The sequence below is a fragment of the Primulina tabacum genome, chromosome 3 (genome assembly GCF_025594145.1).
Source record: "Primulina tabacum isolate GXHZ01 chromosome 3, ASM2559414v2, whole genome shotgun sequence".
Taxonomy (NCBI): Eukaryota; Viridiplantae; Streptophyta; class Magnoliopsida; order Lamiales; family Gesneriaceae; genus Primulina; species Primulina tabacum.
In genome coordinates this window covers 47,714,414-47,729,077 of record NC_134552.1, presented here as the reverse complement: position 1 = coordinate 47,729,077, position 14,664 = coordinate 47,714,414, and positions in this window count along the sequence as shown.

The following is a 14,664-nucleotide window of genomic DNA, read 5'->3' as shown; positions in this document are numbered from 1 at the left end:
TAAAACGACAACCCAAATCCATCCAAACTTAACATATGACCTTAAAATACACCCATAATTATTTCTTAGATGTAAACCTAAGCTTCTCGATTAATTTCTCAATTCGTTTTTAAACTTAGACGTACATCTCGGTTGTGACTCGTTTGAACTCGAAACTTAACCAAACTTTCCAAAATTTGAACCAAAGCTTATTAACACCTAATTAAACCATACCCAACCCAAACCAAGCCCATTTAAGCCTTTGAAAATCCTAGAACAACTGCTGCAAATTCTGCTTTAACATGACAAAACCCTAGCCTTCCTAACCATGCACCCCTTCGGTCCTAACCACTAACCAGCCCAACCAAACCCTAGCTAACCATCCTAGAACCATGAACAAACCTTAGGGACCCTACTGGACCAAGCCTAAAATACCTAGAAGCCTCAGCTCCAAAACCCGTTCGCTTAGGCCATGCGCGGTTCCCTACCCTCACGCGATCACACCAGCCCTCGAGCTGAGCCACATGCGACCACCCTAGGACCATCCTATCATCCCCTTCGGTCTTCTGGTCATGCCCTAACAGCCGCTACAAACTGTGGCCCTCAAGGATGCCCTAGCCAAAGAGCCTTAGCCCACCAGGATTCTATTTTTGTGCAACCCCTTACCCCTCACATCCAGCCTTTATGCAGCCTCACTTAAGCCTTCTAAACCCTCTGAAATTCATTCCTTTTGGTGTCCCTACCATGGCAGCCCTTTTAGGTATCCTTAGCATCAGTTTTGAATAATAAAAACATGAGTTGTATCCATGTATGCCCATAAAAACGAAAATATACCATGTTTATCATGTTTATGCATCCAAGCATGTATCAAGCATATAATATGGTGTCAAAGATGAGAAAAAGAGATTAAGGCATGCCTTTGCGTATTTCACACACGAAAAACAAATTGAGATGTGAGGGACGTCGACGGAGAGGGCCTTGCTGAATTATTCTTTAAAAAATCGTGAGTTTCCTTCTCCAAATTTGTGTGGTGTGTGTTGTTTGGCTGATGGAAGAGTCCTTGTGTTTTTTAGATGGGTGGGGCGTGTGGTATGGGGTTAATGGGTAGGGTTTAGGGCCTTTTATATTAATTAAAACACATGGTATAAGCTTAGGGCCATTAACCAAGTATAGTAGGTCCATTAAGTAATATTTAAAATATTTTGTTAAGAAAATTTTGTGAAAATATTAGCCGAGTTATCAAAAAGTCCATATTTTCATTGAAAATTGAATACCAGTTTAAAATACGACTCGGCGTATAAAAACACCTCAAAACACTTCATTTTAAAATTCCATTTAAAATACACCAAACATTAAAAAAAATTAAAAATAATTATTCAATAAAAATATTTTCCCTTATATGGTCCCCGGTTTCTGTTCCTCGATCGTATCCCAAATAACCTTTAAAATACATTTTTATGCATTATAACAAAAAAAACCTATTTTAAATATGTGATCATGCGCATCATAATTAATTCATGCCAATAAAACTATTTAATTAGTCATTTTACATTTTCCATAGATTTGCATACAGTTAGATTACGTTATCGTATTTTGGACCTTACAAAGCCTCTGAGTGTAAGAAGCCGAAGAAAAACCAAGAGGTGAATGTGGTAGAGAATATATCCCAATAGGTTTCAAACATGAATCTTTGTGTTGTAATATCTAAAGTTAATATAGTGGGTACAGACCCAAGGAATGGTGGAGCGACACTAGTGTCATCGTCATGTTTGCTCTGATAAGGAGATGTTTGCAAATCTTGAGGAATCTGAGAATGGAGAAAAGTTATACATATGAAATTCCTCTACTTCTGAAATCAAGAGTCAAGGAAAAGTTGTTTTAAAAGGACATCTGGAAATGAGCTTGCTCTAAACAATGTGTTCTATGTACCAGACATCTGAAATAACTTGGTGTCCGAGTCGCTTCTTAACAAGCATGATTTCTGCATTGTTTTTGAATCAGATAAAGTTGTTTTGTCTAAAAATAGAATGTTTGTTGGCAAAAGTTATGTAAGTAATAGTCTGTTCAAACTCAATGTAATGACTATTAAATCTGTGATTAATAAAGTTAATATTTTTGCTTACTTGTTTGAGTCTTCTTGTTTGTGGCATGGTAGATTTGGACACGTTAATTATGATATAATTCGGAGATTAATTAACATGAAAAGTATTCATGCATTCCAAAAAGATAAGCAACATAAATGCGAAACTTGTATTGAGACAAAACTAACAAGATCATCTTTTTGAAAAATTGAAATAAATAGTGAGCATCTTGATCTAGTCACAGTGATATATGTTATTTAAAAGGAGTGCAAACACGTGGTGGTAGTAAATACTTCATTACTTTTGTTGACGATATTACAAAATTTTGTTATGTGTATTTTTTTATAAATAAAGATGAAGCAACTGAAAATTTTATCCACTACAAAAGTAAAGTTGAAAACCAACTTAGCAAGAAAACTAAAGTGCTAAAAACTGATAATGGACGCGAATATGAATAACTATTTTCTGATTTTTGTTTTCAACATGTATCAAACACAAAAGGACAACACATTATTCTCCTCACAAAAATGGCACTGCAGAGAGAGAAAATCACACATTGAAAGAAATGATGAATGCATTGTTATTAAGTTTTTGTTTGTCACAAAACATGTGGAGAAAAGCTGTTCTAACATAAAATTACCTTATAAATAAGGAGTCAGAAAGGATCAAGATAACATTCATACGAGTTATGGAAAGGAAGAACTCATTCCTACCAATACTTGCGAGTGTGAGAGTGTCTTGCCAAGGTAGCAAGCAATGCCCACTCCGAATAAAGTAAAGATATGACCAAAATGTTGATTGCATTTTTATTGGATATGCTCAAAACAGTAGCACTTATAGTTTTCTTGTACATGAATCTCAAATAACTGATATTCACAAGAATATGATAACGAAATAAAGAAATGATTTGTTCTTTAAACATGTGTTTCCATGCAAATATAAGGAAGAACCTAGTTTATCCAAAATATCATATGAGACAATTGAAAAAGAACAAGAGGTTAACCATGAGGTTGAAGCTAGATAGAGTCAAATAGCTAGGACAGATAAATCATCTGGTCCAGATTTCATCACCTTTATGATGGAGAGCAAATCTCAAAGCTTAAAAGAAGTGGCGAATTAATCTGAGGGGTCTCAATGGAAAGAGACTATAAATTTCGAAATGCAATCCATTTTACAAAATCATACATGAGAATTAGTGGATCTTCTTCCAGGAAGAAACCACTAGGCAGTAAATGGATTTTCAAATAGAAAATAAAATTAGATGGAATCAAATGTAAGTATAAATCCATATTGGTAATCAAATGTTATCATCAATGTGAAGAGCTTGATTACTTTGACACTAATTCTCCTGTAATGAGAATAACCTCTATTCGCGTGATACTTTCAATTACCGCATTGCAGAATCTTGAAGTACACCAAATGGATGTAAAAACTGATTTACTAAATAGAGACTTAAAAGAGGAAATTTACATGGAACAACCTGAGAGATTTTATGCGACTAGGTCAGAAAATAAAGTTTGTAAACTCATGAAGTCTCTATACGACTTAAAACAAGCACCAAAGCAATGATAATAAAATTTTGATAAATTCATGATAGAAAATATATTTAAATTCTGAAGGATAGCGTTCTGGGCATCTTTGGGATGCTTCAAACATAATATTCTCCAATGAGCTGCAATAGGCTCGTGTTCTAAGAATTTTAACACCCATGAATTAAATCGAGTTTGGTTTTAAGACCAAGCGAAAAATACTCGAAATAATCCTTCGTGAAGAAAGCTGTTATATTTGAAAGCGTTTTAACTTATGTAAACTGAATAACTGAAATAAGTGATATCGGTTTTCGCATACATCAGTTCAATTATGGTGAAAACTGAACTGACGGATACTCTTGCTGATCCAAACAGTTTGAAAACAGCAGTTAAACAGTTAAATACAACAGTTAAATAGTTAAATACACAAGATATGTTTACGGATGTTCGGAGCTCGGGTAGGATCCACTAGAAGACTTTTATTTATACAACTACTTGTACGAACCCACCCATCTTAGGACTTACCCACTGCCTAACTGAACTCCTAGTTTAGACTGAGGGTAACACCTTCCAGCCAACACTTCTTTAACGTCTATGTGTCAAAGACTACATACACAAGTTTAATGTCTTTGTGCAAGACTATATTTGAGTTGTGATGTGTGTGTTCGTGTGTGAGAACTGAACAAAGAATACACCAGAAAGATGTTGTCATACACTGAGGGAAAGAGCTTCTAAACTAAGCTGATAATAGTCGAGTATTCCCTCTTGGCTGAATGCTTCTTGAAAGCTGATAGGCAAATAAGTGTGTCTTTCCTTTTACCACACTCTCTCGTTTATATGTGTCTCTTGGACTTCACTGATCTCCATATTTTATTTATAGGCGCGAAGCTAGATCGTACAGTGGGACTCAATTATTGTATCCATTGCGTTTTGAATTCGTTCCTTCGACTTTGTGTCTCGAATTTTCGACTGCCCTTTTGGAACATTTGTCTTTAATGCTCTGATGCAACGCTCATTATTATTCTTTGACTGGTCAATTGCTTTGTACCTTTGTGCATAGCTGGAATCCACTTGAATGAGCTTGTCTTGATCTATGATTGAAAGATTCTAACTGATGATCCGAACTAGTGAGCTGAACTGATCTTCAGTTGTGCTGGTGAAATCAGTTGACTCATCAGTTGAACTGATTTCACTCTTGTTCAGTTGAACTGGTCAGCTGGGATTTTCATCGGTTGAACACTCCTTTGGCTGGCCAGGCTTCTGAGGTTCTCCTGCTGAACCACCTATCAGTTGGACAATCTGCTGAACTGCTCGTTTGACATATCAGTTCGACCGATTCAGTTTGTGCGATCAGCTGGCTCTTCAGGTTTGCGATTTAGACAGTTCGTAACTGATCCAAGCTTTTTCACACTAAGTTAAATCATTAGTAACAAAATAACAAGTTTTGTTAACATCAAAATCAAGATTGCGAACTTGAAAAGTTCCAACAAATTTAATGAATGCGACAAATGTGTATACATAAAGAACACTAAAAATGGTTATGTCATTTTACATCTTTACGTAGATGATAAATTTATCATTGGTAGCAAAGATAAGATTATTAAATCTACAGAGAAGTTTTTAAACTCAAGATTCGGTATGAAAGATTTGGGCTTAGCTGATGTGATCTTTAGAATTAAAATTAATAGAATATTAGAAGGGATAGTTCTAAGTCAGTCACATTATGTGAACAAAATCCTTGAGAAATTCAATAAGGATGACTCTTCATTAGCTAGAACCCAGATAGATACAAGTCAACATCTATCAAAGAATTAAGGCGATAATATCTCTAAATTAGAATACTCTCGATTCATAGGAAGTACGATGTAAATGAGCTGTACAGGATCAGATATAGCTTATGTAGTCAACAGATGGAGTAGATTCACGAGTAATGTAGAAGTTAAACACTGGAAAGAAATTATCAAATCGCTAAGGTACTTAAGGTACACACGTGACCATGGACTTCACTATACAAGATATCCCGCTGTTATCAAAATATACAATGATGCAAACTGAATATCGAATGTGAATGACTCAAAATATACAAGTGGAATTGTTTTCACTTTATGATGTGCAACAATTGCGTGCAAATATTGTAAAAAACTGTAATAGCCATATCCACGATGCAATATGAGTTTATAGCTATTGAAAAATGTGACGAAGAGGCTGAATGGCTGCGTCAATTCTTAAAAGATGTTCCAGGATGGGAAAAACCTGTGCCGACCATAAATATACATTGTGATAGCCAATCTGCGATTGGAAGAGCACAAAACAATATGTATAATAGTAAGTCTAGGCATATATGTCGTAGACACAATATCATTAGACAATTATTCTCAACTGAAGTTATCTATATTGATTATGTAAAGTCAAAGGATAATAAAGTCGATCCGCTAACCAAAAGATTAAACAGAGAGTTAGTTGTGAAATCATCAAGGGGAATGAGGTTAAGCCTATATAATAAATTGATGCGAAGAAAAACCCTAACTATGCTGACTGAAGATCCAAAGAACTATGTTTAATGGAACAACCTAGTCGCACTGCTTTGGTGGATCACTATGTGAGTTATCCCTAGTCCATTCCTATTATGAAATAGTAAATGTTGATGACAATCCTACGACTTTTAATGATTATTACGAGAAGCAATAAATAATCACATATGTGAGAGAGAAGTTAGGCGAATTTGAAGGAATTGTTAGGCTCAATTCTAAACATTCTTGCAGAATCAGGCTTGTGTTCATGGCGAAAAACAAGTACAATCATGAGAACAAATTAGAGAGATTTCTTAATTTATATATATGAAAGAACAGTTCAAGGGCATCATGTGTACTGGTCAGCTAGTAAAGCAAATATATTTCATAAGAGAATATTCAAAAGATAACACCTACCTATCTTATGCAAAATTCAGCTGTAGAACTTTATCACCGAGATTTGTATCAATTTTCATTCATGTAAAATATTTTTGGTGTAGAGCCCAAATTCAGTACACGTAAAACTCATGCATTTATTTAAATTATTAAATTATTTATTTAAGTTTAAAAGGATTTTAGGGATGCATGATTTATAAAATTGCATTATTTTAAATTATTTATGTTTATGTGATGCACGTTAAAATATTTTCTTGAGTTTCATGTTTCAGGAGATTATTCGATGCGAGATCAAGGAAATGAGACCGGCGACGATTTGGGCGATTTGAAAAATGGGGTATTTTATTTAAAGTCAAGAAAGTGAAATTATAAATGATTTATTAAGTTTTTAGCATTTTTAAATCCTAATTTATTTACTAGGTGATTTTTATGATTTTAAACTTTTAAAGTTTAACACTTGTGCATTTTATTTCAAATTAAGGGATTTTATTAAAGTTAGAAGGAGTTAATATTTTAATTAGCTTGTTAATTATTAATAAAGCAATTTAATTACCCCTAATTACCACAAACACACACACACACGTTAACACTCAATCTCACGCACACACACATTCCCACAAAAACACCATCGGTTTTCATTGCACACACCTCATTCTCATTTCATTTTTTTTAAATAAAAACCTAGGGTTCTTAGTGCCTTCAGCAGCAGCCACCTTGCCCCTCGATTTTTCATCATTTCACGTTGGGTTTTCTGCAAGAAATCGATCCACAAATCGTTCCGGATCAACTCTCGCACTCGTTCCGCTTCGGTATCGTCGTTTCAAGCATTTTGAAATATCAAGGCATGTATATTATATTGTTTCTGCATCGATCTCGTCATATTATATGTTGTGATGTTTATTATGCGTGAAAATCCATGTATGTTATGAAAACTTTTGAGCAAAAACGTTTGAAATGATTTTTAGATCTAAATTTTTAGATATGAAAACATGTCTGCTGTTATTTCGATTACTGCAAAAATTTGGTTGATTTTCTGGAAAAGTTTTCAACATATAAAACGTATTAATTTTTGATACCTTCGATTTGACAGTAAATTCAAAATTTTGGGACAAGAAACGAGTGAGTTATGATCGTTTTCGTGGGACTGCTCAAGCTGTGATTTTATGAAAATGTGTTCTTGACGTGTTCTTGAAATTTAATTGTTGCAGGCTTCGTTAGGGAATGTCGAGTGATCGCTGCTACCTTTAGGTATATTGAGTATGAGGTTGAGATGATTTTTGGTGCTTTGTTTCGTGTCGATAGGCACTTGGTTGCATTAGAAGTCGTAGGAAATGTGTTGGTGTCAAAATGTTGTGTTCATGAGTTGTGTTGCATTGCATGTCGTGCTTCGTTGTTTCGGGGAGTTTGTGTGAGTTGAATCATTCCCATAGTGTCCTAGGATGAGTCTTGAGGTGTTGATTTGAGTCGATTGGGTGTGGCATAGTGTTTGTATCAAATTTTGTTCTTTGGGATAGAGAACCGCGGCGCTGCCCTTGTCGTGCCGCAGCGCTAAGGCTGCGGCCTTGCTAGCGCCTAGGCGCTAGGCAGTACCGCAACGCAGTAATGTCAAGCGCCTAGGCGCTTTTCCATGACTTTTAAATTACTATTTTAGGCCCATGTCTTCTATGTTTTGGGAAATGTTCACACATCATTTTAAGATTTGTTTCGGGGGTTGATGTCATGGTTTAGTACGATGATTAAACGAGGTCAAGTCACGAGTGATTTAAAATGTCATAAGTAAAGTGTCATTTCGGATGACGAGCATAACTATTACGTTTAAGTTATGGAAATTAAATGCATGAAAACATGTTAGTATGTGCAGCAGTAGCCCCAAATGAGATCCAACGAATCCTTCAACACCATGTAAGTATGTTTGCTGATCGAGCTAAACTTGCACTGTAAAATCCTTAATAAAAATGTATAATATTCAAGCTCAAAATAATCGCAAGTGCACGATGTCAAATAATAGTATGATATACGAGAGTACGAGTATTGTTCAACTGGAGGTTGTATTTTGCAATTATTATTTTTAGTTATCAAATCTTTAGCAATGAACATTGAATGACTTTTTATGACTACTAAAATTAAATATAAACTCAAAGATAAATTTCAAGAATTAAATAATGAAATATATAAGCTAGGCCGATTAATTAAATTTCAATGAGAAATGAATTTTTTGGGAATTTCAGTTCACCTACCCCTCTTTAATTAATTAATTCGTTCGATATTGATTTACGCTTCCGACCGGATTTCCTATTCAATTGAACACACCCTCTCGAGCTATGCCAAACTAATTCTACTCAGTGAAGTAATTAAATGTCTTTAATTATTTATCAAGAGTGACTCACATATCGATCTATGAAATCCACTAGTTTTCACCCTACCGGACTAAGACTATCAGCGAGTATCCAATTTCATATGTCTGTGCAAATTGTAGATCCACGGACTATGCTACTCGTTCTTATTACAAGCTATTCTCTCAAACTCACTCGCGATATAAAATTATTATTAAAGTTAGCTATGCTATAATAACACAATGAAAAACAGTAGCACACTCAAGAATAAAGCAAAAATCGAAACATAAATTAACTAAATCAAAGTTCAGGGTAGGATCCCCTTAAATTCCAACAAATAATTGTAAATTAGCTATTCGAATTCATAGTGAAAATAAACAACACAAGGTTTAAACGATAAATTCTAAATAAGAAATACTAGACGAGATGAGATCTGCGAAGAACGGTGCACGGAAATCTTGAAATCTTCAACCCCAAGCAATTGCTCCAAGCTTTTCTCCTTCTCTAGACTCCTTGGCTGCTGAATGATGATTTTATTTTTCGTGCCTAGGGTTTTTTCCTTTAGCCTCCCACCTTTCAAGTTGAATAAAATCCAAATAGGAAACTTTTTTTTTTGATTCGCGCTGGGGCGGTCAAGTTTCCCCGCCCCAGCGCGCGATCTTCTGTACTGCTGGTGTCTTCCGCAGCCTCTCGCACTGGGGCGGTAAATTTTCATCGCCCTAGAGCTAGTTTTTCTACTTGGTACTCGTTTTTTTGCTGCACTTTGACCGCCCTAGCGCGACATATTCTGTCCCCAGCCTTTTCTTTCAGTTGATTTTTCTCCATTTTTCTGCACATTAAAATAACTTCAGTGAGCGGTGATCAAATGCAATAAAATAAGAAGAAATAGATAGAATACAGACTCCATATAACCCAGAACGATGCAAACTACGACTCACACAATGTGTTAAAAGACGTAAATATTACCTCTGTCATTCGCTGTGCAAAAGAAAATTATTTTATGTTTTTGAGGTATGGTAAATATCTTGTGACCAATTATGAATGGGGTTGGAAGTCGGTGAACGTGGCCGAGGACCTCTCCACCCTGGTAAAGCATGACCGGGTTTAGATCAGGATTGGAAAGCAGCAAAGCATAACCAGGGACCAATCCACCCGGTAAAGCATGACCGGGGATCTCATGTATGTGGTAGTGGATTTTCTCTGCCAGCCCAGTACTGTGGTTTAGTTTGATCAGGCACATTTATGTATGGGTCACTTGCTTTGAAATACATCTCTACGCAAAATGATGAAGTTAATGCATGTTCAAGTATGTATGATGCAAACAAGTTTATGAAAATTTTTACGATATGCTGGCTCTATGTTTACGTTAAAACGTTGAAGTTTTAGTATGTACGTTTTACTTTAAAAATACACGTGGTTTTATTATGTATTACTTGTATTTTTCGGTTTATACTTGTTGAGTCTTTAGACTCACTAGATTTGATCGATGCAGGTGAGGACGAGTATGAGGAGACAAGGGGTGGGGACCAATTAGCCGGCTCGGTCTGCACATGAGGCTAAACCCTAGGACCGCCTATGTTTAAAAACTTTATGCATGTTGTTTCAAATACTCTGATTTTCTACGAGATTGTTTACATTGTTTAAATGTTTACCTTATCACAAACTTTGTTTATAACTGTTTCTATTTCAAATATTTTTGGACGAGCAGATTATTTTTATCGAATTTTGAAAGATTATTATTTATTTAAGAAATTTTTTATTTTTCTGCAATTTCAAATAATTTAAAAGTACGGTACGTTACAGTTGGTATCATAGCCAGGTTCTTGTAAAGAGTTATGCCTACTGCCAGTTGCGAGAAGCTCACGAAGTCACACCTCAAGTCTGTAAGTTTTAATGTTTTAAATTATTTCATGTAGTAAGAATCAAATCATGATTTCAGCATGTACATGTTTTAATTTGAAATTACGTGCATCTTATGATATTAATATTATGTTCATGCATGTTGGTTTTACGTGTTGGGTATATATTGGAACAGTATGCCTCCCAGATGTAGGATTGTGTGTGGAGCAGGCGATGAGGATAGAGAGCCTCAGGATGGGGAGAGGGCCACTCTTCCTCGTCCACCCCCAGATATGCAGGCTCAGATGCTTGCAGGGATGACTCAGTTCTTCGCACAGTTTGTGGGGAACAATGCTGCATTGGATATAGGGGCGAGGCCTAGACCAGAGGCAGTTTATGAGAGGTTTAGACTACCGACCCGATGGTAGCCGAGGGATGGATTAAGTCCATCGAGGTAATTTTTGCGTTCATGGAGCTGCAGGATGAAGATAGGGTCAGATGTGTCACATTCCTTCTGACAGGAGACGCCAGACTGTGGTGGGAGAGCGCATCAGTGTCAGTGAACTTGAAAAAACTGACGTGGAATGGTTTCAAGGAGGTTTTATACTACAAGTAATTCACCGAGGAAGTACGCTCCCGCCTGACCAGGGAGTTCATGACGATGCGACAGGGAGACAACAGTGTGGCAGAGTCCATCAGGAAGTTCGAGAAGGGGTGTCACTTTGTGACCCTGATTGCAAATGATGCCCGGGAGAATCTGAGGCATTTTATTGATGGGTTGCGGCCGATCTTGTGCCTTGATATAAGAGTGGCTGGTCCGACCACCTATGCCGTTGTCGTGTCTAGAGCCTTGGCGGCAGAGCAGGACCAAAGGGACATAGAGATTGATAGACAGGGCAAGAGGCCCTATCAGGCACCTCAGCAGCAGCAACAACAGAGACCCCAGTTTAAGAGGCCTTTCCAGGGACAGCAGGGGAAGAGGCCATTTTAGGTACCGCCGAAAGTCCGGGTCCTATCCCTAAGCAGAAGGCTCCTCAGAGGCCGGGAGAGTACCCGGTGTGTCCGAAGTGCAACCGTCAGCATCCAGGACAGTGTTTATGGGGATCAGACAAATGATTCAAATGCGGAGCCAGCGATCATGTGCTGAAGGACTGCTCACAATGGAGGCAGCCGATCCAGGGGAGAGTGTTCGCCATGGAGGTAGAGGAGGCGAACCCAGACACGATCCTATTAACTAGTAACTTATTTAATTCAGCACCGGATTATTTTGCTATGCATGTTTCGAAATTTTATTTGGGATTATTAGTGTGCTAGATAGTATTTTGGTGACTTGTGTAGAGATTGTTTTCTTCTATGTTTGTGGTTAAGATTAGAATTTTGGGATATAAGTTTTGTGTGTTGTGCTAACGTCTCTCGGGAAATATTTCATAAAGAGAGTCGTCACGAAGGCCTTGATAGATTCCGGGGCCACTCATTCTTTTATTTCGGAGATGTTCGCTAATCATTTGGACGTCAAGTGTATTGGACTCGACGTGAGCTATTCAGTGACAGTCCCATCAGGGGAAGAGTTATCAGCTTCTAGCGTGGTCAGAGACATTGATCTGTAACTTCAAGGCCACCTAGTGTATGCCAATCTGATTGTGTTGTCAATGCCAGAATTTGATATTATCTTGGGAATAGACTGGCTGACCAAGAACAAAGTTCTGATTGACTTTCAGAAAAGATCAGTGCTGGTAAGACCGCTGGGCATGGAGCAATTTCTCTTTGAGCAGAATAGATTGAGGAGTTTCCCTCACATGATCTCTTGCATGCAGACACAGAGACTTATTCATAAGGGGTGTCAGGCTTTCTTGGTCAGCATTATTTTCGCACCTGACGTACCCACTCCGCCGATATCTGATGTACCAGTAGTCAGAGATTTCCTGACATTTTTCCTGATGATGTCACAGGCCTTCCACCAGAGAGAGAGGTGGAGTTCGCCATTGACCTTGTGCCAGGAACTGTGCCAATCTCAAAGGCACCGTACCGATTAGCTCCAGCTGAGATGTTAGAGCTCAAGCAGTAGATTCAGGAGCTACTAGATAAAGAATTCATCCGCCCTAGTTTCTCACCATGGGGCGCACTAGTGCTCTTTGTAAAGAAGAAAGATGGGAGCATGAGGCTGTGTATAGATTACCGAGAGTTGAACAAGGTGACGATCAAGAATAAATACCCACTTCCAAGGATCGAGGACTTATTCGATCAGTTGCAGGAAGCGACAATGTTCTCTAAGATAGATCTACGATCAGGGTATCATCAGTTGAAGGTAAAAGATGCAGACGTTCATAAGACAGCCTTCAGAACCAGATATGGGCACTACGAGTTCTTAGTGATGTCGTTTGGACTGACGAATGCTCCAGCAATTTTTATGGACCTCATGAATCGGGTATTTCATCCCTACTTGGATCAGTTCATCATAGTGTTCATTGACGACATTCTTATCTACTCGAATAGCCATGAGGAGCACAGTCAGCATTTGGGTACATTTTTACAGGTCTTGCAGAATCGCAAGTTGTTTGCAAAATTCAGTTAGTGTGAATTTTGGTTGGAGAAAGTAGCGTTTTTGGGTCACATTATATCTAGCAGCGGTATTGAGGTGGATCCAGCTAAAGTGGCAGCAGTTAAGGAATGGGTTGAGCCGAAGAATGCTTCAGAGATTCGCAGTTTCCTAGGCTTAGCGGGCTACTACAGGAAATTTATTCAGGGATTTTTTTAGATTGCAGTGCCACTCACTTCTTTGACTAAGAAGAATGTTAAATTCGTTTAGAGTGAGGAGTGTCGGAAGAGCTTAGATACTTTGAAGCAAGCTCTTATTTCAGCGCCAGTGTTAGCCATGCCAGTAGGGCAAGGCATTTTTGTACTGTACACCGATGCTTCTAAGCTCGGTTTAGGTGCAGTTCTGATGCAGCACGGTCGTTTTATAGCTTATGTCCTCCAGACAATTGAAAGTGCATGAGAAGAATTATCCGACTCATGACCTTGAGTTAGCTGCCGTTGTCTTTGCGTTGAAGATATGGAGACATTATTTGTACGACGATAAATGCCTGATATTTAGTGATCACAAGAGTCTCAAGTATTTCTTCACGCAGAAAGAGCTGAATATGAGACAAAGACGGTGGTTGGAGTTAGTGAAATACTACGATTGATAAATTAGCAATCATCCGAGAAAAGCTAATGTCGTGGCAGATGTTTTGAGCAGAAAAGTTTCAGTCCTAGCACATATGTCAGTGCAGAGATTTCTTTAGTCAGAAATTCAGAGGTTTGGTTTAGAGGTTTATCCTAAGGACAGGGCTCCTAAGCTGTCTAATCTGACAGGCCAGTCTTCTTTGCTAGATCGAATCCGTAGAGGTCAGCCTTCGGATGAGCAGTTACAGAAATGGAGACTGAAGGATGAAGCCAAAGACAGTGTTTTATACACAGTGTCAGATGGTATTGTGAAGTACAGAGGGAGGATGTGGGTGCCTAGTGTTGATTCGATCAGAGGGGATATTCTGACAGAGGCACATACATCTCCGTACTCCATCCATCCAGGTGGTACCAAGATGTACAAGGATTTGCAGATCCTGTATTGGTGGCCAGGTATGAAGTGGGATATCCATCGATTTGTATCTGAATTTCTCATTTTTCAGCAAGTGAAATCAGAGTATCAGAGGCAGCCAGGAATGCTTAAACCACTTCCTATTCTCGAGTGGAAATGAGAGAACATCACCATGGATTTTGTTGTTGGTTTGCCGAGGTCAATTAGAGGATCCAATGCCATTTGGGTTATAGTGGAACAACTTACTTAGTCAGCACATTTCTTGCCAATGAAGACGACTTTCTCCATGACTCAGTATGTAGAGATTTATATCAGGAAGATAGTCCAATTGCACAGGATCCCATTTTCTATTGTGTCAAACAGGGACCCGAGGTTCACATCGTCCTTCTGGAAGAGTTTACATGTAGCCATGGGGACGAA